Source organism: Magnolia sinica, chromosome 6 (genome assembly GCF_029962835.1).
Source record: "Magnolia sinica isolate HGM2019 chromosome 6, MsV1, whole genome shotgun sequence".
Lineage (NCBI taxonomy): Eukaryota > Viridiplantae > Streptophyta > Magnoliopsida > Magnoliales > Magnoliaceae > Magnolia > Magnolia sinica.
This window is the reverse complement of record NC_080578.1, coordinates 58,446,355-58,472,926: the sequence shown is the minus strand read 5'-3', so window position 1 is coordinate 58,472,926 and position 26,572 is coordinate 58,446,355. Positions and strand designations below refer to the sequence as shown.

Genomic DNA, 26,572 nt, shown 5'->3' with positions numbered 1-26,572 from the left:
CCTGATGCTAGTAACAGATTTTTGGTGTCCCATCTGGCCATCCACAACATGCCTGTGGAGGCTACGACCTTGATGTCGCTAGGGCGTATAGTAATCACAACACACAATGCAAGATACATGAGTCACACAATCCAGTCATGCATCAATCCTATGCATACCTTGCGCTCATGTGGGACAAACTCCGCCTATCAGGGAGTCTCATAACAACCTGCCCAATGACATATGCAATGGTCAATCACTCCTCATATCAAGCATACACATGATGCACATGGGCATGGATCGTGAAGTTATACTAAGCATGTTATAAGATGATGGTGTACTCTCCTCATATCAAGGATGGACCTAAACAGCCTAGTCATAATAAGAATGAACCTCACAATGGGCCTAAGGGAAGGTCACAATGTGGACATTTAACTATCATTGCCCATCAATGTGCACATTTAACCAATATCGCTCCCAAGCAATGGCCCACATAGAGCCAAACATAAAGTGGGCCCATGGCCTCACATAAAGGCCTAATATACATCGCAATAGGCCTCATACAAGGGCTACATACACATCACTATGGGCCGCATCACATGGTCCTAATACATGTCACGGTGGGCCGCATCATATGGGCTTAATATGCATCATGATGGGTCACATCACATGGATCTCGAATACATCACAATGGGCCTCACTCATGAGCCTTATATACACAACAGGTGGGCCCTGCTCATGGGCCTTAATACATAATATGTGGGCCCTACACATGGGTCTCACCAATGGCCCTCATATACATCAAGTGGGTCGCATCATATGGGCCGTACTAATGGGCCTCATACACATCAATGGGCCGCACTAATAGGCCTCATACACATCAAGTGGGTTGCATCAATGGGCCGCACTAATGGGCCAAAAATACATCACAATGGGCCGCGCCCATGGGCCTCAGATACATCACAATGGGCCTCATCCCATGGGCCTCCAACATATCACAATGGGCCTTCATGTATATCAAGTCGGGCCTCATCATATGGGCTTCAAATACAAAATAGGTGGGCCCCATCACATGGGCCAAGAATGCAAACAGGTGAGCCCCGCACATGGGCCAAAAATACATCATGATGGGCCTCATGGATGGGCCGCACCAATGGGCCTTAAATGGGCTTCAAATACAAAACAAGTGGCATGGGCCAAAAATACAAATAGGTGGGCCCTACACATGGGCCAAAAATACATAATGATGAGCCTCATGGATGGGCCGCACCAATGGGCCTCAAATGGGCTTGGACCACACCAAAAATCATTTCAATAGTTGTAGGTGTAACATGTGTATCACTGTACACTATCATTCCATGGGGCACATGGCCCACTAATGATGATCAGCACTGTCCAAACATTGTCCAGGTAAATCAGCATCATCCAAACATTTCCATGTAAATCAGCACCATCCAAACATTTCCCATGTAAATCAGCACCATCCAAACCGCACCTGTCCAACTATTGGACAATGTGTATAATACACGTACATCATGGTCAGGCCCACACAGATGGGCGGTGTGGATCAAAACATACATCACAAGGGTCCCACATGCCGCTGACGTCAATACAACAGCTATATAGCTACTGTATGATGCAGCTGCTACTGCTTCAAAAAGAGCAGGTGGGTCCCACGTGGGGCCCACCAGTTTATAATATAATATATATTATTATATTTATTATTATTATTATTATCAATATTATCATTTATTATTATTTATTTTTTTATTATTTTTTTTAAACAGGGACCAACGTCCAGGGAGGTTGGGCGTGTTGACCAACCACATGCATCACAGTGGTCCCTCTCTGCACTATCCAGAAATGGACGGTGTGGATATATGATTCATACATCAAGGTTGGTCCTACCCACACGCGCAGGGGTGGGCCACGTCCTCTAGATGGATGGACAGTTTGGATAAAACAATGCATCATGGTGGAGTCCACCGTCCTGGCCAATGGATGGCTGGATGAAACCATACATCATGGTGGCCCAGGGAGCTGCATGCGGTGCTCTATCCAATCCACTTCCATTTTTTTTTAAAAAGGGGGCCCACGTGTGGGGTGAATCCTCACCGTCCAGGCAGTCTAGCAGATGGATGGCTGGATGCACACATAAATCAGGTGAGCTCCACCATGGATGGACGGTGTGGATGATACACATATGCCACGGTGGGTCTCACCGTCCAAGTTGCTGGACGATGTGGATGATACACATATGCCACGGTGGGTCTCACCGTCCAAGTTGCTGGACGATGTGGACACACCACACACATCAAAGTTGGCCCAACCTGATGGATGGCGTGGATATGTCACACGCATCAGGTGGGCCACACGACATCAAAGGGAGAGAGAGAGAGAGAGAGAGGAGAGAGAGAGACGGTGAGGAGGGGATGGACCCCGCTAATATGGGCCCTCCCTATATAATACATACATCAAGATGGGTCCCACATATGTGGGCCCTCAAATCGCAAAATCAACTAATAAAATCTCCCACCTTGAATTTCTTCCTTCCTCCTTCCGCCTATAGGCTTTAGAGCTCCAAGGGGGTCGATCTAATGGTTGAGATCGGCTTTGAAGGGTTGGATTTGGTAATAGGGAGTGGGCCACACAAAGCTTCTCTCATGGAAGCCATGGTCAATTCTCTCCTTTGGAGTTGCTTGAAAATGGAGAGAGAGAATGAGAGAGGGAGTTGATGGGAGAGAAGTGATGGGAGAGAGGGATGGTGAGTGATGGATGGGTGTACTTTGATGGGTGGAGAGAGAGAGAGTTGACTTTAGGGGTTGCTTGGGGATGAGTGTTGTACTTGATGTGATGGGATGGAGTACTTGACATTTGATGTGATGATGAGACATTCTCTTGGGATTACAACGTGCGACATTTTCCTCGAACTGAACGCGGGTCCACATCTCCTGGCCCAGGTATCGCCTTGGCATAGGAGACGCGGCATCGGAACCATGGCGACAGCGCAGTCACAAGGGTACAAGTTTTGAGTCGAGTCGACTCTGATATATGGGACACAACTCAGGATCACGCACAAACACCGATAATAGATCACGGGTTGCCGAAATTCGACCTGGAGGATCGCGGAAGCCTACGGAATGGTACGGGCTTGGATACATAATGCTTAATGTTCTATTTTAATCATGTTTGTGTTGTAAGGTGAATTTAAAGCTTGGATTAAAAAGGATGTTGAAAGCATGTATTTATTGCCCCAAGAATCACCAAGACCAAGAATGAAGAATGCACACACTGAAGATCCAAGAAAATCAAGTTAAGAATGAAGAAAATCAGAGTTTTGATGTGAAATTGCATAATCCTCGACCAGTGCTGGCCTCTACATGACTAGTCCAGGCTACTCACGACAAGTCCTAGACACCACTCGACTGGTCGAGATGCCTTGACTTGAACTCCAGCGAGTAAAAAAACTAAATTTTTATCTCGCTCGACCAGTCGAGGACGTCCTATAACCAGTTGAGTGTTAAGCAAAACTTGCGCGGATTGCGCAAATTTGAGATAGTTTCTGAAAATTTTCACTCGGTCCGAAAGGTTAAGGCCTAAAACTATAAATAGGGGTCCTTAGGGCACTCTTAGGCATCATCTAAGGTTTGAGGAGTGGAGCAAAAGCATGGAGAAGTTGTCGCTAAGAGTTTTTCTTCCCTTTCCTTAGTTGTTTTTATGTTTTTATTAAGAGCTTCTAGTTCAATCATATCTATGGTTGGATAAACCTTTTAGCTAGGGCTAACAGGTGAAGCTTGTAGTGCAATGGGATGTTTCTATTGCGTTGATTCATGTTTATATTGAACTCTCTTTGATTTTAGTTTGATTATAAAGAATACTTTCAATTTTTAATGGTTTGTTGTGACTCAAATTCCAATGGATCTGCGATAGCTTTAAGTAGTTCTTTTCATGTATTGAGATTGTGAATTTAGGAAATCTTGTTGTTCACCATCGTCCCATTGGCATGGTTGGGTGATGGAATCCTCCCTAACTTTCACAAATCTCTCAAATTGGTTTTGGGATTGGTAAATTACTGTTGTTTGTCTTGTCTATTAGGCATGGTTTTGTGATGGAATCACTTCTAGTTCTCACACCTCTCATCTATTGACGACTAGGTCAAAGGAAGTTCAAATTTGATTTTACCGAGATATCTTCCAATTGGATAAGATGGGACTATGATTCCAATCGTGTGACCTTAATCAAGCATAGATCTCCCTGATCTCTACAAGTGGATCCTTGGAAACCCTAGTTTCTCACCTTTGAATTTCTTAAAATTTTCATTAAATTTCTCACAATTATTCTCAAATATTCCAGATTTAGGTTTTTATCTTTTTCTAGTTCTCATTCTAATTGTTTTCAGAATACGCACAAGATTAGTTCCTTTGGATTTGACATCAGTCTTACTGAGATTATTAGTACATCGCAGCCCTACACTTGGGGTTGTGAACAAGTTTTTGGCGCCGTTGCTAGGGATTAATGGTTGTATTTTTCTGAGATTAGCTAGTTTTAGAATTAAGTTAAGATTATGGTTTTTCTATTTTCTATTTTTAGATTAGGGTTGTTTTCTATTTTTAGAAACTTTCTAATTCTAGGATTTCTTAGAAACTAACTTACTCTCTAATTCTAGGTTTAAAACTTTCTTAATCGGTTTTTAGAAACTTTCCTTGTTCTTTTTTAGAAACTAGTTTACTTTCTATTTTTATTTTTAGGAACTTTCTAATTTTAGAATTTCTAATTTTAGAAACTGACTTGTTTTGTTTTGTTTTGCAGGATTTTAATTAGGAACTTCTAATTTGGTAACTTCTTCCCAAATCACTCTCTTTCAATTTTCTTTCTCTTTTAGGTTTAGGTTAGAATCTGAAATTGAGGGCTGAAAGTGTTTCGTGCCCAAGTGGGTCCGTGATAACACTTGATGTCATTTGAGTGAAGGAGGATTGGTTGAGGGGCTATCTATCAATCACAGGATTAGACACCACTCGAGATCCTCAGAGTTAATTGAGGTTATGACTACAAATCAACCGGTTAATCAACCGGGAAGACAACCTCAACCTAGGGTCGAGGAAGTCCAGGATGAGAATGAGGTGCATCAAGCACCCCTGCCTCATACTTTGTGAGATTATTTACAACTGGTGGGGGTGAGCACACCCTCATGTATGATTTTTCCAAAAAATATGGGACACATGGATATTAACCCAGGGTTGATCCAACTCCTTCCAAAATTCCATGGACTTGAATCTGAAAGTCCATATTTGCACTTGAAAAAGCTTGATGAGATCATAGCTACTTTATATTTTCCAAACGTGTCTAAGGACATGGTCAGACTAAAACTCTTTCCCTTTTCTTTGAAAGAGAAAGTTAAGACGTGGTTGCATTCACTACGTCCCAGATCTATTGGCACATGGAATGACATGATAATGGAGTTCATAAAGAAATTTTTTTCAACCTCATAAAACGAACACTCATAGAAAGTTAATCATGAACTTCGCCCAAAAGGAGGATGAAACATTCTTCCAGTGTTAGGTGTGGTTTAAGGATCTTGTCAGTTCATGCCCACAACACAGTTTTGAAAAGTGGTGCATTATATACTTTTTCTATGATGGACTGACATCTTCCATGCGCCAATTGGTTGAGATAATGTTCAATGGGGAATTCATGAATAAAAAGTCGATGATGTGTTGGACTACTTGGACAGACTTGCTGAAAACGCACATTCATGTGACACTTACCCAAAATCAAGCACCACTTCTAGGTCCACTCAATTAAAGTAGAGGGCTAGATTATACCTTCTAAAAGAAGATGATGATATCAATTCTAAAGTGTCTAATCTCATAAGAAAATTTGAGGCCATGGAATTAAAGAAGTATAAGGTTAAGGAAACTGTTTGTGGTATTTGTGCTTGCAACGTTCACACAACTGAAAATTGTCCAACAATACCTGCCTTTCAAGAGGTGTTGAATAAGCAATTTAATGTCTTGAATAATTACCAAAGACCTTTAAATGGACCTACCTCTAATACATACAATCCCAGTTGGAGAAATCATCCAAACTTCAGTTGGAGGAATGGACAAACTGCTGCTACTCAAGGTTTTTCAATCAAATTCCAAATCAAGTGAAACCTCCAGAGGATCTAGTTTTAAAACATATTCAAAACCAAGAGCTTATCACTCAGGGTATATTGTAAACCCTTCAAGACATTTCAAAGGCCATACAAGGGCATGAGATGAAAAATTCAATCGGAGAAAAAGGGATTCTTCCAGCCCAACCTTTCCCCATTCCTATTTCGCAATACGAAATAAGTGATCTAAGATCTTCAAGTTACATGGAGTAAGCTAAGTCTATCACCACTCTTAAGAGTGGGAAGATAATTGACAAATCTATTCTGGTAAGGGTTGAAAAGCCTAAGGACCCGGAAGAGGACAACAATGATAGACTTAATACTGCTCCATAATAATTAGAACTAGAACTTCAAGGTAAGCCGATTGCCCCATTCCCCCAACGATTGATTGCACCAAAACCTCTCTCTAACTCTCAGGACATTCTAGAGGTGTTGAAACAAGTGAAGGTCAATATTCCTCTACTAGATGCGGTTAAATAAATACCTTCATATGCCAAATTTCTGAAAGACTTGTGTATGAACAAAAGAAGGAAAAATATTCAAAAGAAAATCTTCTTAAATGAAAAAGTAAGTGCCATCCTAAAGCAAGATGTGCCATAGAAATACAAAGATCCCGGTAGCTCAACCATCGCTTGTGTAATTGGGAACTACCAGATTGAGCATGCACTTCTTGACTTGGGAGCGAGTGTAAATCTAATTCCTTACTCGGTATACGAACAACTGGGTTTGGGTGAATTGAAACTCACCCGAACTATATTACAACTTGCCGATCGATCAGTTCGTGTACTGAGAGGGATAATTGAGGATATGTTGGTCCAGGTTGACAGGTAGATTTTATCATCCTGGATACTTAACCCATCATGGACATGAGCACTCAAATTCCCGTCATTCTTGGTCGCCCATTCCTTGCCACATCAAATGCAATCATTAATTGTAGGAATGGAGTCATGACTTTGTCTTTTGAAAATATAACATTGGAGTTAAATATCTTTTTCAACACAGGAAAATAGTTAGAGGATGAAGACAATTTCTATGATGTTAACCTGATTGATTCTTTCATAGAAGATAGAGCACTTCTGACTATATCCTCAGACCCTCTAGTGACGTGCCTGGCCCACTCCCATGATTTTAATGATGACATGATTAGGGAGATGGGGACCATGCTGGATACCACGCTGGTACTTGAAGTTAACCAATGGAGGCCACAATTTGAAGAATTGCCTTAAATTGATGTAGTGCATCTACCGTCTAATCTCAAGGCACCAAAGCTTGACCTAAAACCTTTGCCCTCTGATTTAAAATATATCCATTTAAGTCAATATGAGACATACCCGGTGGTGATTTCTGCCCACCTTGAGTAAGAGCAGGAGAGTATGCTCATCTCTACTCTCATTGAGCATAAGGGAGCCCTTGGATGGTCGATTGCGGACCTCAAGGGAATTGACCCTTCGATTTGTACTCACTGCATTTATCTTGACAATAATACGAAGACCTCTCAACAATCTCAACGTAGACTAATTCCAAACATAAAGGAAGCGGTTAAGGCCGATGTTCTTAAACTATTTCATGTGGGTATCATATACTCAATATCCGATAGTCAATGGGTGAGTCCAACTCAGGTAGTTCCCAAGAAGTCTAGAATCACCATCATAGCTAATGCCAACAATGAACTCGTGCCAACTAGAGTTACTACTGGTTAGAGAATGTGTAACGACTATAGGAAATTGAATACCATCACGAGAAAGGACCACTTCCCTTTGCCCTTCATTGATCAAATCTTGGAAAGGCTAGCTGGTCACTCGTACTATTGTTTCATTAACGAGTATTCGGGCTACAACCAGATAAAGATAGGCCCTGAAGATTAGGAAAAGACCATGTTCACATGTCCTTTTGGCACCTCTGTTTATCGATGGATGCCATTCGGATTGTGTAATGCCCTTGCCACTTTTCAAGAATGTATGATGAGTATTTTTGCTGACATGGTGGGGCAATATCTAGAGGTCTTCATGGATAACTTCTCTATCTTTGGTCCATCTTCTAGCGATTACTTAGAGAATCTTAAATGTGTGTTGAAAAGATGTGAAGAAAAAAATTTGGTACTCAATTGGGAGAAGTGTCATTTCATGGTTCGTAAGGGAATTGTTCTTGGACACATCATCTCGTCCAAGGGAATCGAGGTAGATAAAGTGAAAATTGATCTTATCTCTACCCTACCTCCACCCAAGAACATACGAGACATGCGATCCTTCTTAGGACATGCCAATTTTTACAAGAGATTCGTAAAGGACTTTAATCACCTCTCTCATCCTTTATGTAATCTATTTCAATAAGATGCATTGTTCGAGTGGACCGAGCAATGCCATGAAGCTTTTACTAAGCTCAAGGGCATGTTAATCACTGCACCTATCATGCAACTACTCGATTGGAGCCTTCCTTTTGAACTTATGTGTGACACGTCTGACTATGCGCTTGGGGTAGTTTTAGGCTAGAGAAAAGACAAGAAGCCTTCTGTTATTCATTACGCAAGTAGAACTCTAAATCCTGCCCAAGTGAACTACTTTACTACGGAAAAAGAACTCTTAGCTGTAGTGTTCGCTTTGGACAAATTTAGGTCCTACTTGATCGAATCCGAGATTATCATTTACACAGATCATGCAGCACTCAAGTATCTTCTTTCTAAGAATGATGCTAAGCCCCGCCCAATAAGATGGATCTGCCTACTCCAAGAATTTGATTTAGAAATAAAAGATAAAAAGGGAGTATAAAATGTAGTGGCTGACCATCTTTCCCGCCTTGATCTCTCTGATTCCCTTAAGTCAACACATATAAATGACATGTTCCCTGACGAACAATTGTTCAAAGTCTCCCATTCACCATGGTTTGCTGATATTGCTAATTATCTTGCCACAGGTTTCACGCCGACATATTAGATTGTGCAAGATAAGAAAAAATACTTCGTCGAGGTTCGTAAGTTCTTCTGGGATAATCCATACTTGTTTAAATATTTTCCAGACCAAATCTTAAGGAGATGTGCGCCAGATAATGAACACCAAAGTGTCATCTCCTTCTGTCACTCTCAGGCCTGTGGTGGTCACTTTTTTACTAAAGAGACCACGACCAAGATTCTACAGTGTGGCTTTTACTGGCCCACTATGTTCAAGGACACTCATGATTTTTCAAAGCTTGTGAGCATTGTCAGAGGTTAGGAGCATTGTCCCGTCAAAATATGATGCCTCTTAACCACATTCTGATCATTGAAGCATTTGATTGCTGGGGCATTGATTTCATGGGACCATTCCCACAATCTTTTGGTAATTTATATATTTTACTCACTGTAGACTATGTCACTAAATGGGTTGAAGCGATTTCGTACCGGAACAATGACCATCAAACGGTCATTAAATTCTTAAAAGAAAACATTCTTTCCTGGTTCAGAACGCCTCATGCCATCATTAGTAATGGGGGCTCACATTTTCGTAATAAGCCATTCACGAACCTAATGAAGAAATATGGCATTTCTCATAAGGTAAGCATTCCATATCACCCAAAAGAAGTGGGCAAGCTAAGATTTCCAATAGGAAAATTAAACACATCTTGGAAAAGAAGTTTAACCCTGACCGTAAGGATTGGTCAATCTGAATGACCGATGCCTTATGGGCTTACTGTATCACGTTTAAGACACCTATTAGAATGTCTCCCTTTATACTTGTCTATGGGAAGGCGTGTCACTTGCTTGTGGAGTTGGAACAAAGAGCTTATTAGGCGATTAAAAATTTGAATTTCAATCTTGGCAATGCTGGCTCGCTATGCAAACGATAATTGAATGAACTCGAAAAAATCTGGAATGATGCGTATGAGAACTCGAGAATTTACAAGGACAAAATGAAGGTGTTTCATGACCAACACATTCTTCAAAAATCATTCACACCAGGTCAAAAGGTCCTCTTATATAATTCTCGGTTACATCTCTTTCCAGGTAAGCTCCTATCTCGTTGGATCGGCCCTTTCACTGTTACTAATGTTTATCCTCATGGGGCTGTTGAAATTCAGAATCCAAACAATGGCAATGAGTTTAAAGTAAATGGACATCGATTAAAGTCATTTATTGAGAAATTTGATTCAAAGGATATGTCCATTCCTCTGAATGATCCTGTTTATCAGGATTGATCTCTTAGTCTAACGGAGGTATAGATAGGTTTATTGCTTTCTGACGTTTTAGGATAGTTTACTTCTGCCATTTTAAGATAGTTTGTTTTTGGTTGATAACTGTTGTGTAACCACCTTCATGCTGAGATCCTTTGGAAAAAAGTCTCAAAATTTCTTCATCAGGTACTATCTTTCCATCCCTTCTCTTTCAATTACGTTGCTCATTTACAAATCATGCTTATTTCTTTTACATTGAGGACAATGTAGATGTTAGGTTGGGGGTGTGGATTAGGCAAGCTAATTAGATTTTCTTAGTCTTTGAGCAAATTTTGTGAAAATTTTAGGAATTTGAGGGATTTTGAAGTTCATACATGATTTAGAAGTATAAGATACTTAATGTTGATGATTTATGACTTTTGGGTTCAGTTACTTGTTAAATTTCATAGTGAAGTTTGAATTATTAATTCATGATTAGAAGTTTAAAATATTAATTGAGTCTTGATTTCACATGTCACATCTAGCACATTAAGGTGTCAGTTTGATATTGAATTGTTAACTGTTAAGTGCTATGGTTTTATGCTCCTTTGGTTGTCAAATTTTGTGGTGCCAAAACCTCAATCTATTTCTTGCGTTGTTAATTGTTATAAATGTTCAAGACATTGCATCACCGCTCTAAGCACTTTACTTCAAGTCAAGAACGAAGAACTACTTCAAGAAATGCAAGTGCAAGCTACTACAGAAGAATGCAAGTACAAGCTACAACAGTAGAAGTGATCTTGTTCAAGACTCAAGTCAGTGTACAACACAAGATGAATTGTTTTTCAAGCTATAGAAGATCTCATGTTTAGTGCTACATCAAGTTCAAAGATCTCAAGCTTCACAATCTTCAAAGGTCATCTATCATCTGAAGATATGAAGTCTCAATATTTATACCTCACTTTCAAGGTATGATTGACCTTAGATTGTCCTTAGGGTAGGTCATTTTGAATACATAATTCAATTGAATCATTTTACATGAAATTGGATTGTTCTAAGACTAGTCCTGAACCTTGTTCGACTAGTCCTAGCACTGCCTCGACCAGTCCAAGAAATTCCAAGATTAGTCCTAAGTTGGTTGTAATTTTTTAAAATTTTCTGTTCGTCCACGACCAGTCTTGGACTCTGATCGACCAGTCGTGTGAACAGTGTCGACTCGTCCTACGACTAGTCTTGGTTCTACGACTCAAACTACAGCAACCAATCTTTGAGTCCTATGACCAGTCGTGGGTATGCTACGACCAGTCGTAGAGGGCATATGACCAGTCGTAGACAGCCTACGACCAATTGTAGAACAGTTTTATCCAATTGCGCTGAAAAATTCAAAAATTCATTTCTCCTACGACCAGTCATAGTGTCCTCAGGACTAGTTGTAGCTGAGTTTCTGCAATTATAAATAGAGCACGAATTTCAGAGTTTCATAACTCAATTCAAGTAAAATCAAGTGATCACTCAGAGATAAGTTTGTGTTCATTTTAAGCTATTTTATGCATAATTTATATTCTCTTTTGTTAGCTTTATCAATTTTATTTTGTTTCTACATTCCAATCTTAATTGAAAAGAGGAATTGTGATATTCCTTCTTCTTGGAATCAAAATCAAATATAGCTAGCCCAACTGGTTTAATTTAAAATCAATTAGAACCTAGAACCATTTTAAAGTGAGTATTGGACTTTGAACTTCTAAATTCGATCTTCTACTCTGATTGGTTCTTCCGGGCTGCAACAAAAGGAGAAATCCAGGTATTTTACATTTATGTAAATTTCCATTTTGGTTTTATTTGAGATTAAGCCAGAAAAATCTCATTGTGTTGGTTATCTGAGGAGAGCCAGAAAACTCAGAAGGGACGAATTTTGAATTGTGTAAGCCCTTTTCTAAAAAGACACAATTGTGAAGGTTTTGGGTGAACCTGTGAAAACCTATTTTGATAGTGAATGTTAATATCTCTTGTTTGAGGATATTAGGAGTGGAGTAGCAATCTGTGTGGCTGTTTTTTGACAGTTGGTGTACACATAGGCGAACCACTATAACTCTTTGTGTTTTGTGGATGTGTGATTTATATTTTCTATCTTTGATCATTCAGATTTTTGGGATGTATATGTGAATGTGAATATTGTAATATTTACATTTCAAGCATTGTGGGGAATGTTGTAATAGTTTAGAATTTATTTCTTACTATTTCATTTGTTTTCTTTTTGTTTAAGTTTTTGATATTCAATTTTTTCTAGAAATAAGGTCGTCCTGCCATAAACCTTTGGTTTTTATGATGTAAGGTTGTCCTTAGAACAACATTGACATCAATTTCTCTTTTTGAGGTTGCTTTACATTCCAATATAGTGATTTATTAATAGTGCTATCTTATATTCATTTATATTCCGCTGTTATTGTTTAAATTTGGCATTGTCCTATTCACCCCCCCCCCCCCCCCCTCCCCCTCTAGGACATATAGGTTGGCCATTTCAAGTGGTATCAAAGCCTAATAGCTTGTTTTAATTCTTGTTATTTGGATTTATTTCCTGAGCTAACCGTTCTAAGCTATATATAAGATGTCAAATTTTGATAGCCTTTCAGTCACTAGGCCTCCACCTTTTGATGGCACCAATTATGCCTATTGGAAAGCCAGGGTGAGGATCTTCCTTAAATCCATGGATGAAAGTGTGTGGCTAGCCACAGTAAATGAATGGACTCTTCCTACCATTGAAGTAACTGGGATCGATGGTTCAAAATCAATGAGAGTAACACCTTATGTCTCATGGACCACACTTCAGAAAAGTGAGAGTAATGCAAATGCAAAAGTACTAAATATAATCACTTGCACACTATCACCGGATGAATTTAAAAGAATTATATCCTGTGATTTCGCAAAGCAAGCTTGGGATATTTTAGAAATGACACAAGAGGGTACATCAATTGTCAAGAAATCTAAAGTCCAAATCCTCACAACCAAATTTGAGGAAATACATATGGAAGAAAATGAAATGTTTATGGACTTCTACACTGGATTAAATGACATTGTGAACTCTATGTGGGGTCTTGGAGATAAAATCCTAAAAAGTAAAGTGCGTGCAAAAATATTACGCTCACTTCCTGAATGGTTTAATTCTAAGGTAACTATGATCCAGGAACTTCGTGATACGGATACTATGAGGGTAGAAGAATTAGTTGGGTCTTTACAAACCTACGAGTTAAATTTTAAAGCTCCTAAAGGAAAATCTATTGCCCTTAAGTCTTCTAAAAATATTTCTCAAGAAAACAATTCTGATTTAAAAATTTCTGAAGATGATATGGCCCTTTTAGCGAAAAAGTTTTACAAAATTTTCAAAAGTAAAAAGAGGGTTGATTTTCAAAAAGCAAATGATAAGGAAAGATCTAAATCTAAATCTAAGACTTAGAAATCTTTAAAAGATAGTCAATGTTACAACTGCCAAGAATATGGGCATTTAGCAAACAAGTGTCCTAAAAAGGACAAACCCAAAAAGAAGAGTATGTTGGCTACTTGGGATGAATCCTCTGATTCTGAAGCCTCTTCTGATTCAAAAGATTCTGAAACCGAGTCGAGCAGTGAAGTTAAAGCCCTTATGACTCTAGCCAAATTCACATTTTCAGATAATGATTTAACAAGTGAAGAAAATCTAAACAGTGAATGTGAAAATGAAGATGATCTTCAAGATGCTTACAATGCCCTATACAAGGAAAGTTGTAAAATTGTTGTGAAACTTAAACTTCAAAAAGAAAAATTTTCAAAGCTTAAAGAAAATTTTGAGTCTCTTATTTAAAAAAAATCCCATATTTCAGATTGTTTTGAAAAACACAAATGCAATTTGGAATTCAAAACCTCCCAGATTAAAAATCTGAAATCTGAAAATGAAAAACTTAAACTTGAAGTCTCTTCTCTTTTTAGTTTAAAGGATACATGGAGATATACCCAAGGTGATCCAAAGTTAGAAAAACTTTTATCTGGATCAAGAAAATGTGGCGACCGATCCAGTTTGGGGTACGATAAGAATATTCCTCCTAAACAGAAGAACACTCCTCCCAAGTTTGTGAGAGGAGAAACTTCAAACTCAAAAGGGAAAAGTAATCAAAATTTTTCTAAAAATTCTAAAACTTTTCAAAAACCTAAAAACAACTATATCAACTATAAAAATCAGAACCGAAACCTTTTAGCTGAGAAAATAGTTAATCTTCTTAAGGAGCTGTTAAAATCTAACTCAGTGGGTCACTCTAACACTAACTACAATCAAAAGAAGACCCACTATACTCCTAAACCCAAAACAGTTACGAAATGGGTTCCTAAGGTTACCTGCTTGGTTGCCCACACTACTTTCAAAGCTACAAGTCATTCAAAGTGGTACCTAGATAGTGGATGTTCAAGGCATATGACTGGTGATAAAGGTTTATTCACCGATCTCAAAGACATGATTGATGGTTTAGTCACATTCGGCGATGACAGCAATTGCAAGATTATTGGCCAAGGTACGGTTCAACTTTGTAACCTCCCTTTGTTTAAAAATGTTTTATACGTAGAAGGGTTAAAATACAATTTATTAAGCATATCTCAAATATGCGATAACAATCATAGTGTAAGATTTTCTAACCAAGGTTGTGAAATTCTAAATAATAAGGGTTCAGTAATATTAACTAGTCGCAGAACTTCTGAAAACTGCTATATTGTTAGTGAATCCAACTCATCTAGTCAAACATGTTACATGGTCCATATCGATGAGACTGATATGTGGCATAAACGTTTTGGACATGTACACTACCGTAATTTATATAGACTGAGCAAAAGAGAACTCATAAGAGGTCTACCTAAATTACAAAAGATAGACAAAATATGTGGTGAATGCCAAATAGGCAAGCAATCAAGGAGCTCTCACAAGAAGGTGAACTCCAATGCCACATCAAGGCCACTCGAGCTTCTCCATATGGATCTTATAGGACCTACCAGGACGGAAAGTTGAGGTGGCAAAAAATACATTTTGGTAATAGTGGACGATTTTACCAGATTCACTTGGGTAGCTTTCTTAAAAGATAAGTCAGAAACCCTTGATGAAATAGAAAGAGTTCTCAAATGGATTCAAACGGAAAAATGTTCTCAAGTCTATAAGATCCGTAGTGATCATGGATCTGAATTTGAGAATAGTAGTTTTGAGAAATTCTGTAGCGATCAAGGAATATCACATGAATTCTCTGCGCCCAAAACTCCTTACCAAATGGAATTGTAGAAAGGAAAAATAGAGTGCTTTAAGAAATGGCTAATGTAATGTTGAATAGTATGAAGCTATCTAAAAATCTTTGGACTGAAGCTGTTAATACTACCTGTTATATAATTAACCGGGTATATATGAGTAAATCTAATAATAAAATGGCTTATAAAATGTGGTTCGATAAGAAGCCTACTGTTAAATACTTTCGAGTTTTTGGCAGCAAGTGCTATATTCTACGTGACCGTGAAAATCTGGAAAAGTTTGATATTAAAAAGTGATGAATGGATCTTTTTAGGATATTCTTTAAATAGTCGCACATATCGAGTACTAAACAAAAGGACTGGTGTTATTCAAGAATTTATAAATGTGGTCATAGACGATCACTTGAATACACCTGCCCTAAGTTCAGATAATGATAAATTTCTTTTAATTGACAAACCAGATACTTTATCAAATCAAACTGATTCTGAATTGAGGACTGTTAAAGATCATCCAACCACTCAGATTCTTAGAAACCCTCTCACTGGTGTGCGCACTCGTAGACAACTTGAAGACATATGTAATTACGTATGTTTCACATCCCAGATAGAACCGGCTAATGTAAAAGAAGCTCTTACTGACGAAAACTTGATAGTTGCGATGCAAGAAAAGCTTAACCAATTTGTGAGAAATGATGTTTGGTACCTTGTTCCTAGACCTAAAGATAAACATATTATTGGTACTAAGTGAATTTTGAAAAATAAGTCTGATGAACTTGATAATATAATTCAAAACAAGGCTAGACTGGTTGTACAAGGGTACACTCAAATTGAAGGAATTGATTATGATGAAACCTTTGCCCGAGTAGCTCGTCTTGAATCAATCAGAATATTCATATCCATTGCTTATTTTAAAAAATTTAAAATTTATCAAATGAATGTAAAGAGTATCTTCTTAAATGGCGATCTGCATGAAGAAGTGTATGTTGAACAACCAACGGGTTTTGAAGACCCTAAGAGTGTTGATCATGTCATCGCCTAAAAAAGGCTCTCTATGGTTTAAAACAAGCTCTCAGGGCATGGTATGAAAAGTTGAATAAGTTTTTACTAAGTCATAACTTTCAAATTGGAAGTGTTGATAAAACTTTATTTGTTAAGAAACATAACGATGATATCTTAATGGTTCAAATCTACGTTGATGATATTATTTATGGATCTACCTGTTCTAACATGACTGTTGAGTTTATAGATTTAATGAAATCTAAGTTCGAAATGAGCATGGTTGGGGAATTGAACTATTTCCCTAAGTTGCAAGTAAAACAACAACCTGATGTTATTTTTATTTCTTAAACCAAATATGCTCTGAACTTAATCAAAAAGTTCAGATTTGAGAATAGTAAAAATTTTGATACTCCTATGGGTACAACCTCAAGACTCTCAAAGGACTCTACAGGTAAAAATGTTGATCCTAAGTTATATCTTAGTATGAATGTCAGTTTAATTTATTTAACTGCTAGTAGACCAGATATTGCTTTAAGTGCTGGTATTTGCACTAGATATTAGTCTGATCCTAAAGAGTCTTATTTAACTGCTGTTAAGCGGATTATACGATATGCCGTTCAGTTAATTTGGGTCTTTGGTATCCATATGATACTAGTGTTTAGTTTGACAGGGTACACCGATGCGGATTGGGCTGGAAATATCACCCACAAAGTATCGGTATGAGATCTACATAGATCCGCCCGATAGTTAAACGTAGGAGAATCCTTCCTCCTCACCCACAAAGTCCAACTCTGCTGTATAGACCTTGCCATCACTTACATCTAAACCAGAGTCTGGGCGGTGTTTTAAAACACCTTCCCAGGTGGGAATGAGTAGCTAATTCAGTTGAACTATAAAGCAAAGGTTAACATGTTATCAATTCAATCAAGCAGTAATGATAAAGCAGTACAACAATCATGTCCTAAGTACTCTTGTTAATGCAAGAATGAAATGCGATAATGATGTATGCCCTCACCTACACTCCCTCTGCGACATTATCTCACGATCGCGGCATGCAACACTCTCGTTGTGCTCAACTCCAACGCCAAAGGCACATGCAATGCGGTGCATGTGCGTGATTATTCAAGTTCTTAATTAAGTATATTCATACAGTAGGTTTGGAAAGCTAAGGTACCTCTCTTTATATCATTTACCCAAACGATGATCCATCTAGGGTCGTCAGTCCTAGTTAATCACATACGATGGTAGTTCTAGGTCGCTACGAAGAGGCTCGTCATCGTCAACGTAGGCCTAGTTATACCCAAGGTCACTACAGAAAGGCTCGTCACCCTAGCGTAGTCGTAGTGTATACTCGAGGTCACTCCACCAACGCCCTACCAACTGGCAGTCTATTTTCAAAGGCTCGTCACCAACCCGACTAGGGACCATAGCCAAGCTGTGCTAGTGTAGGCCGACAGCTCGAATACAGTATCTCATACCACCGTATTCGGCTTACAAGTTTGGTTTGCTCACTAGTCACTACAGGGAGGCTCGTCGCCCCAGCGTAGGTCGACAGCTCGATCACGGTGTCCTATACCACCATGCCCGGCTCATGAGTCTTAGCAAATCGTGGTACCAAGGTTAAACAGGCTTTTCACGGGTAAGTTTGGTACCTTAGGTTCAAGCAGTAGCGTCCATACTTGGTGAACATACATTGGCTCAATCGAGTTACTTGACAAGCTCGACTGGTACGAGCGCACGTTGAATTAGTTGACATGAAGCGCGTATGCACTCCTCGTGGCCTAGCTACTATCGATAAACAACGTATGACTCGGATTCCTTGAACATATCCGTCGTGGCTAAAACAGTTCGACCACCGATCGCAAACCATTACCGATTGCCTGTAGTACATTGTAGCCCCAAACACTTCAAATACAATAGGCATTCATATGTGCTAGTCAAAACAACATGTAGCAACCAATTCAAATATAAATCTCATATAAGCATTTCAACGAACACATAGAGTACATGTTATCATACATAGGCATTCATCCATAAATCACGTAGTAGCAAGATAAATTACATGAAGGAAACTGTAACTATAGACAAGGTAATTGAGAATCACTTCTCAGTGGCCTCATTAAATACATTTTAGCAAGCATTTACTCATTCAGGCATTTTATCAAACACTTAGGCTACCCTTTACCCAATATATGAACTAGGTTAGTTACGATATATATTATAGCAAATCATCATACATGGTGATCATAATACCGATGACAACAATGAATCCTACGTTTACAGTCATGACAAACATAAATCATAATTTCATATTCATTCGAACATTTCAACAAACACATGCAATGCATCTTTGTACTCAACATAGTTCACATATGTATAATATATACAAAACATCGTAACTAGGATCATATGGCAGCAATTAAGTCAGATATAAATCATTAGCTAACAGTGAAAGCCTTAAAAACCATAACCTAAATGTTTATAGTCCGCACCTTTTGACAGTAAACCTGCATCGAGCTCAATTTGAACACTACGTCTTTGTCTATGACACAACGGCTACCTAAATCACGAAATAGGTTAGCTATTTCGCCGATCTACCTATTTGGATTCCTAAAACAAGATTAGTGTTAGGATTTCTTACCCAAATCAAAGTCAGAATCAATGGTGCAATGATGGCGGGGTGGCGATTCGGCGTGTGTAGTCGTGGGAAAGGATACCAGCAATGATCCTCTGATCTTACTCTCTTCTTCTCACTCTTTTCTCTCCTTTTCTCTCTTCTCTCTCATAGGGTTTGGAGAAATTCGTATGGGAGAGAGAGAGGTGGGTTTAGGCCCTTATATAGGCACAAAACTGATGGTAATGGCCTCAAGGCCATGGTATACTTAAGTTATAGCCAAAAGGCATCTGTTTCGGGCTAACGGAGCTCATTTGGAGGTCCTTTACCTATACACGGTCAAGGGCAAGTTCCCTGACATTGGATCTAGGTCAGGTTAAGATTTCGGTCCAATCGGATCAGCTGATCGACTATGTGGGACCAGTTTCAGTTCAACGGCTATCGTCGCTCGATCAGGGCCACAAGTACACTGACATGTGTTGGAAATTTTTCCTGATCTGAGAGTATAGTTAGGTTAGAATCTGATGGTCTGAAACCTTAAATTTGGCTTGTAAGCGAACGACTCAAATCACTTAAGTTTAAGTTCATTTTCTAAATATATTCACGTTTCTCACACACTTCGTTCCAGGCTCAAGTTGTGCATTTTGGAATACTATTTGGACTTGATTTCTGAGATGGTTGTCAAGCCCAATATGGTGGTCATAATCGTATAGTTTAACGGTCGTCGGACTTTTGACGCGTGCTCGAGGTCCGATATGGAGTTCTAATGTGCTCCCGTAGGCAACTGGGTTTTGAGATTGCCCCTAAGTTTTTAAGTAATGTTGGGTTAGTGATTTTAATGGTTTTGGGTCTTCTAGTTTGTATAAAAAGTGGTTCAAGCTAATTCTACTGATTATTCAGTTTAGTACTTAACTAAATTATGCCTTAATTACGACAGAATATGGTCCTAGCGCAGTTCTATGCCCCTTTCTGGCACTTTTAGTTAGTATATTATTTTAATTATTTTTTAATATTTCATCATTAAGTCTACTTCATCTCTACTAAATTTTATAATATTTTGTATTGTAGAAAAATTCTAAAAATTCTAGAAGCAGCAGCTGTCCAAACTAATGAATTCCAGATAGTTGTCACAATGACCAATATTTAACTATATCAAAATTTTTATTATATTTTTTACTTATTTTTATATGAAACTAGACTTATTAAGCTTCAATCTTGCTTTTGAATCACCTAAATCAGAGTTATATTGACGGAGATATGACTTTTTGAAGTTGGGCTGAAAAAACTACAGAAAATGACAGAAAACGGGTCGCCCGGCCCTCTAGACGGTGAGGCCTCTCCATTACGGCGATGGCATCGTTGCTTGATGTCCTGTCTGGTGGTGATTCTGTCATGTGATTTTTGAAATGAGCATATCTTGCAAATCGGAATGAGTTATTCGACATACAATATATGATTTTGGGGTAGGAGAAGCTACTATATCCAAATAACCTATTTATTTTATGAAATTTCAAATGGTTAATGGTCAAAAACTTAATTTATTTATATATTCACTATTCATAGTAAAATTTAATTTCATTATTGTTCTTCATCATTTAAACTTTAGGATTTGTGTCTAATATGAAAGTACTTGAAAAACTTTGGAGAATATGGTGGTGAAAGGTGAGATTTTGAAGGAAATGGGTTAAAAAGGGATTTTTAGACTTTAGGATTGAGTTCTGAGAAGTTAATAAGGTGTTATGATCAACCCATTGCCTAAGGACATCTAATTCCAGGTTAGCAAAAATCTAGGGCGTTACAATCTACGCCCTTTAAAAATAATTTCGTCCCCGAAATTGGCTAAGGGTAATAAGTAAAGATTTTATTATTTGATTTGCCTAAGTTTTATTGATTTCAAGTTTATATGCGTGGTAGGGTGTATACTATCTATGATAGTCCGGTACTTTTTAGTTTACCCCCCTTAAAAACTTATCTCTTTATCTCTTGCTTATGCCTTGATGGTTTGTTACAATTTATTTCCTTATCTATTTGGAGTCTTAACGACGATTCTCATCTATTTAGAGTAAGATATATGTTTTCAATGGTCAACCAATACGGAGAGACGCTTGTAGTGAGCTTGATCCCGATACATTGATCACCTACCTGACCAGGGTAGAAGGCTCATCGTATCCCTTCCTAGTCCTGGTAGATCCTAGTCTTTTGCTCGGTCAAAGCAGTGAGTCCATTGGTAGTCACCCAGGAATGAGAATTGGGTTAAGCCATGAATGCTTCGCAGTTGTATATTTCAGTAACTCCGTAGTCTGATCACTCTAAAAGCTTTGGGAAGGCCCATTCTGAAAGGTTCAAATTTTCTATTTATAAGGTTGCCCTTTGGGTCTTGGTCTGAGAGAGTCCTCATCTTAATCTATGTTTAAGGTGAGGGTTAATAAACACCTTAATAGATCATCCTAAAACGGTTTCTAATTGTATGGAGTTGGCCAAGGCTTCTATTATGTTCGTATTTAACGAGTGGATTTATGGATACACCAACCTTAACTATTGTAATTCAGCTCATAGCCATTGTTACGAATTGGTTTAATACTTAAACCCTAATTGTTGTTATTTCAGTAACTTCATTATTGACATTCTAAGGAAGGTTTTGCTCCTATTTAATGACCATTTAGTGACTTAACCTTTCGTCTAACTTGGATCAATTTCCTTCGATCCTGGGCTAGTGGGGCAAGGGCCCATCACGCTTCCACTGCGCCACTTTGATCTAATGGATGTGCAGATTGACTTAACTAGATTAAGCTCATAATGTTTTGGCCCCCTTAAAAATTATTATTATTATTTTTTTTCTCAAGGCTCAAGAATCTATGTCTTGATCCGTATGTCGGAACAAGGTGTAATTTAGGACCTATCCTTGACATGAAATGGGAAACGATCACTCAATACATTGGTTTTCCTTTCATCAATGATGTGTACTATGGCATTAGTACCTATGGTTATAGAAATGAGTTAAAAATGATGGGTGATGTGGTTGATTCCAGAGACGGGTGTGAGTTTGTGGAAAGATGCCTAATTCTACCAAAGAAGGACTCTTACTACGGTCCCGACTTACCCTCTTTAATCATGTCCAGATTAATACCGTAATATAATCTATACATTATTAGTACACAAGGAATTTGGATAACATAGGTTAACGGGCAGACTATCTTTCTAAGTTCATATACACAATATGGATGCCAGAATGGCCTGTGGTTCGGGACCTAATTCCTAACTGTCTGTTGCCCATTTAAGAAATTCCTTGGGCCTAAAAAGAAAATCTCTATTGGCTATAATTCTTAACACTTCTTAAAGGTAAAAGAAATAAATGTTTAGTTATAAGTGGTCGGGCCAACATGGAAGGAAAGTTGTGTAGTGGGTCTGAGCCGGATACTTAAAGAAGCCTGTAAGTATCAAGGGGATCTGATGAAGGAATGAAGCCTCCCTCCAACCTAATCAACCCTACTAACTAAGTCTATCCTTCAATCATCTTTCAATTATCTTAGCATAATCAGTCTTTTAAATTCCCCAGTATAACCAATAGTCTAGTCTTAATTTAAGAGTACTGGTAATCCAATAGTTGTAATCCTAAGTCTACGCTCCTACACTAGATGATTTTGTACCATTTCTAATATAGGAAATTGTTTTATCGCTTAGGGTCAAAAGTTGTCTGATTGGAATTGAGTTGCCTGGACTTGAATTTAACTGTGCCCGAGCACTTCACATATGCTCATACCAGCTAAAGAGGTCCTAGGGTTCATGCTATTAATTTATTGGGTTTCCTATACTGTAAGATTTTTTATAATCCTCGTTCCCCAGGTCCTAGTTATCTCATTATTTCGCTCTGAAATTCTTGGTTTGGGTCCATTTTTGTGGTCCAACGCGCCTGTATTCTCGCCATTCAGATCCATTTTAGGTTTGGAATTCGTCAACTAATGACTTAAACCCATTGATTGACGGCCTAAAGGCGACCTAGGTCAATTCACGTGATCGAGGATACATTATAGACTAAGTTACAGTATTCGGTCTCGCCTATCGGCGAAACCTTGGGATCCTAATGCCGTCTCTAAATTCCATCGCCCCCTTCCTAAATCAGAGTTCGTCAGTGTGCGTCATGTTACCATAACCCAGGTCTAGTTTAATCTAAATCATGCTCTGATACCATCTTGTAAAGCCCTGAAAATCGGGGGTCGAGTAAAGCTCCACTCTCGAGTTCCAACACATCACTTATGCAACATAGATAATGATGATTGAATATTGTCCATAATAGTGCATTTAAACATGAGTGAGATTATACTAAAACAACATATCATACTCTAGAGTTAATGCAATGTGGCAAGTGGAAGACTGAAATATATGTATTTAATTATGAAAACGTTTCACGAATTTTGGAGTATGAGTATGGAACCGGGCTAAATATATACATGTGTTGTTTCTATCCATATAAAAATATAGGAAGTAAATGTGTTCAACTAAACAAGTATCCTAGTAGTTCCTATACATCGGTATGAGACTACATAGATCCGCCGGTAGTTGAACGTAGGAGAATCCTTCCTCCTCGCCCACGAAGTCCAACTCTGCTGTATAGACCTTGCCATCACCTGCATCTAAACTAGAGTCTGAGTGATGTTTTAAAATACTGTCCCAGGTGGGAATGAGTAGTTAATTCAGTGGAACTATAAAGCAAAGGTTAACATGTTATCAATTCAGTCAAGCAGTAATGATAAAGCAGTACAACAATCATGTCCTAAGTACTCTTGTTAATGCAAGAATGAAATGCGATAATGATGTATGCCCTCGCCTACACTCCCTCTGCAACATCATCTCACAATCGCGGCATGCAACACTACCGCTGTGCTTAACTCCAATGCCAAAGGCACATATAATGCGGTGCATGTGCGTGATTAGTCAAGTTCTTAATTAAGCATATTCATACAGCAAGTTTGGAAAGCTAAGGTACCTCCCTTTATATCATTTACCCAAACAATGATCCATCTAGGGTCGTCATCCTAGTTAATCACATACGATGGTAGTTCTAGGTCGCTACGGAGAGGCTCGTCACGGTCAACATAGGCCTAGTTATACTCAAGGTTACTATGGAAAGGTTCGTCACCTTAGTGTAGTCCTAGTGTATACTCGAGGTCACTCCACCAACGCCCTACTAACTGGCAGTTTATTTTCAAAGGCTCATCACCAACCTAACTGGGGACCACAGCTAGGCTACACTAGTGTAGGTTGACCAGTCGTGGGTGTACTCGACCGGTCCTGGTACGATCGGTCGAGGACAGCTTAAGACCAGTCGTGGAGCACGCTGGCCTCTTTTATTTGGAGAAAATCTTCATCTTCCTCATTTCTATCTTACTCTCCAACAAGTTGTGGCACGACTAGTCGAACCCTACAGTGTGATTCATCAAGGTTAGTGCATTTTATCAGTCTTTCTTGTAGATTCATGGTCCATTTGCTTCAATCTCATCATTGGAGTGCTTGATTTCAAGCTTTGTTGGGTTATTTGGGGTTTTCTTCTCAAATTTCTGATTTTGTGAAAACCCATTTCTCATCTTTTACTTCTGCTTAGTTCTTTGAATTTCTTGTTGCCAATGGATGCTAAAGGGAAAAAGAAAACAGCCCGTGTTCCATCTTCTTCTAGATCTACTCCAATAACTTGGCGCCATCTTCGGTCACCCAAAAATGATCTCTCATATGTACGGGATTTACGTTTACGCAAGGTTATTGTTGAAAGAATTGTTGATCTTAACCACATTGCTCCTTTTGGTATCATTCCACTCCTCCAATCTGTAGGATGGGATAACATCTTACATTAGGGTGGGCCTACATACCAATTTATTGCCCAGTCCATGTTCGCATGTATCTCTGATTTTTCTGCTGAGAATTTAACATTTAAAATAGATGCTAGAGAAGGCCCTTTTGATGTAGATTGTCATCTAATATCTGGCCTTATGGAAATACCTATTAATGATGAGGGTATTCGTATTCATATTCTAATTGAAAAACCCTCAGAATCAGAAAAATGAATGCTCACCAGAGCATTATGTAATATGGATGTGCAATGGACTCATAAAGGGAATGCGTTCCCCTCAAAATACTTGTTACCCAGATACAGAGTCCTCCATAGAATTTTTACTTCAAATTGGTATCCACGTTCTGGTAATAAAATAGAACTAACTTCCTTTATGGTTCGTGTTTTGCACTATGTCATCTCTAGTACTAAAGTTTGTCTTCCATCTTTAATATGTCATTCCATCATTCAGTTTCATCTCCATCCAGGTCATAATGATATTCCATATGCCTATCTTATGACTATTTTAGCTTTTCATATGTTGGTTGTTATGCTTGTTGGAGAGGCTCCCATCCATCATCTTATTTTTAACAACTCAAATATAAAGAAGATGAAATTGGAATTGACTCCTAGCCAAGTGGATGTTGGTGGTGATGGAGCTGAAGCTGGGAATGAAGAAGAAGTTGATGATCTTCCTCCTGATGACATAAACATGGATGATATTTTTGATGAAATTGAGTCTGATTTTGTTAATGATCCTGATTATGAACCATCTGAGTTTGATGCGCGTCTACGTGCACTTGAGGAGAAGGTAGAGAATATGAATGTTGCCCATGATTTATGATTTAAATATATGCGCAAGTATCTTAGGCGCTCAAACAAGGGCCTTCATCAACTTGATCCTACCATACTTGCTCCTTCCTCAAAATCTAATTAAGTGATTTACTCTATGGTCTGTAATAACTTTAAGTCTACTTTTGGTGGGTTGTAGTTGGGCCTTCATCAACTTGATCCTACTTAATCCTACTTTATTTGGTTTGCTGACTGTAGCTTGCTGACTTTATTTCAACTAGTTCATGGTATGCAGACTTTAATTTTCTTATATCTTGACTCCTTGATAACTCATGTTTATTATCTTTTTCCATTTTTCTTCTTCCTATGTCATATTGTGACAAAAAGGGGGAGAATTTATACAGTTTTACATATGAATTGATATGTTGATGGAATATGGACTATGGTAGAGTAGCATTTTTTATAGCATTTTTTTGGATATATGTGTGCTACTCAGGGGGAGTAAGTAAGGAGGTGTTCTACCTACTTCATCTTGATGTGAGATGACAACTGGTGCATGATTCTTTAACCAGGCTGTAACTAGTTTTTTCTTTTATAACCTGTGCATATTTTTTTGTATTCATATTGGTTACATTATTGTTGAGTGTTTTGTCACAAATTTGACAAAGGGGGAGATTGTAAGTGCTATGGTTTTATGCTCCTTTAGTTGTCAAATTTTGTGGTGCCAAAACCTCAATCTATGTCTTGCGTTGTTCATCGTTATAAATGTTCAAGACATTGCATCACCACTCTAAGAACTTTACTTCAAGTCAAGAACGAAGAACTACTTCAAACTACTTCA

The 26,572-nt window shown here is 38.4% G+C and overlaps 1 pseudogene; it reads left to right on the top strand.

The window, feature by feature from the left end:
* Window positions 1-26,572, top strand: part of LOC131249627 (uncharacterized) — a 147,983-nt pseudogene that overhangs the window by 85,435 nt on the left and 35,976 nt on the right.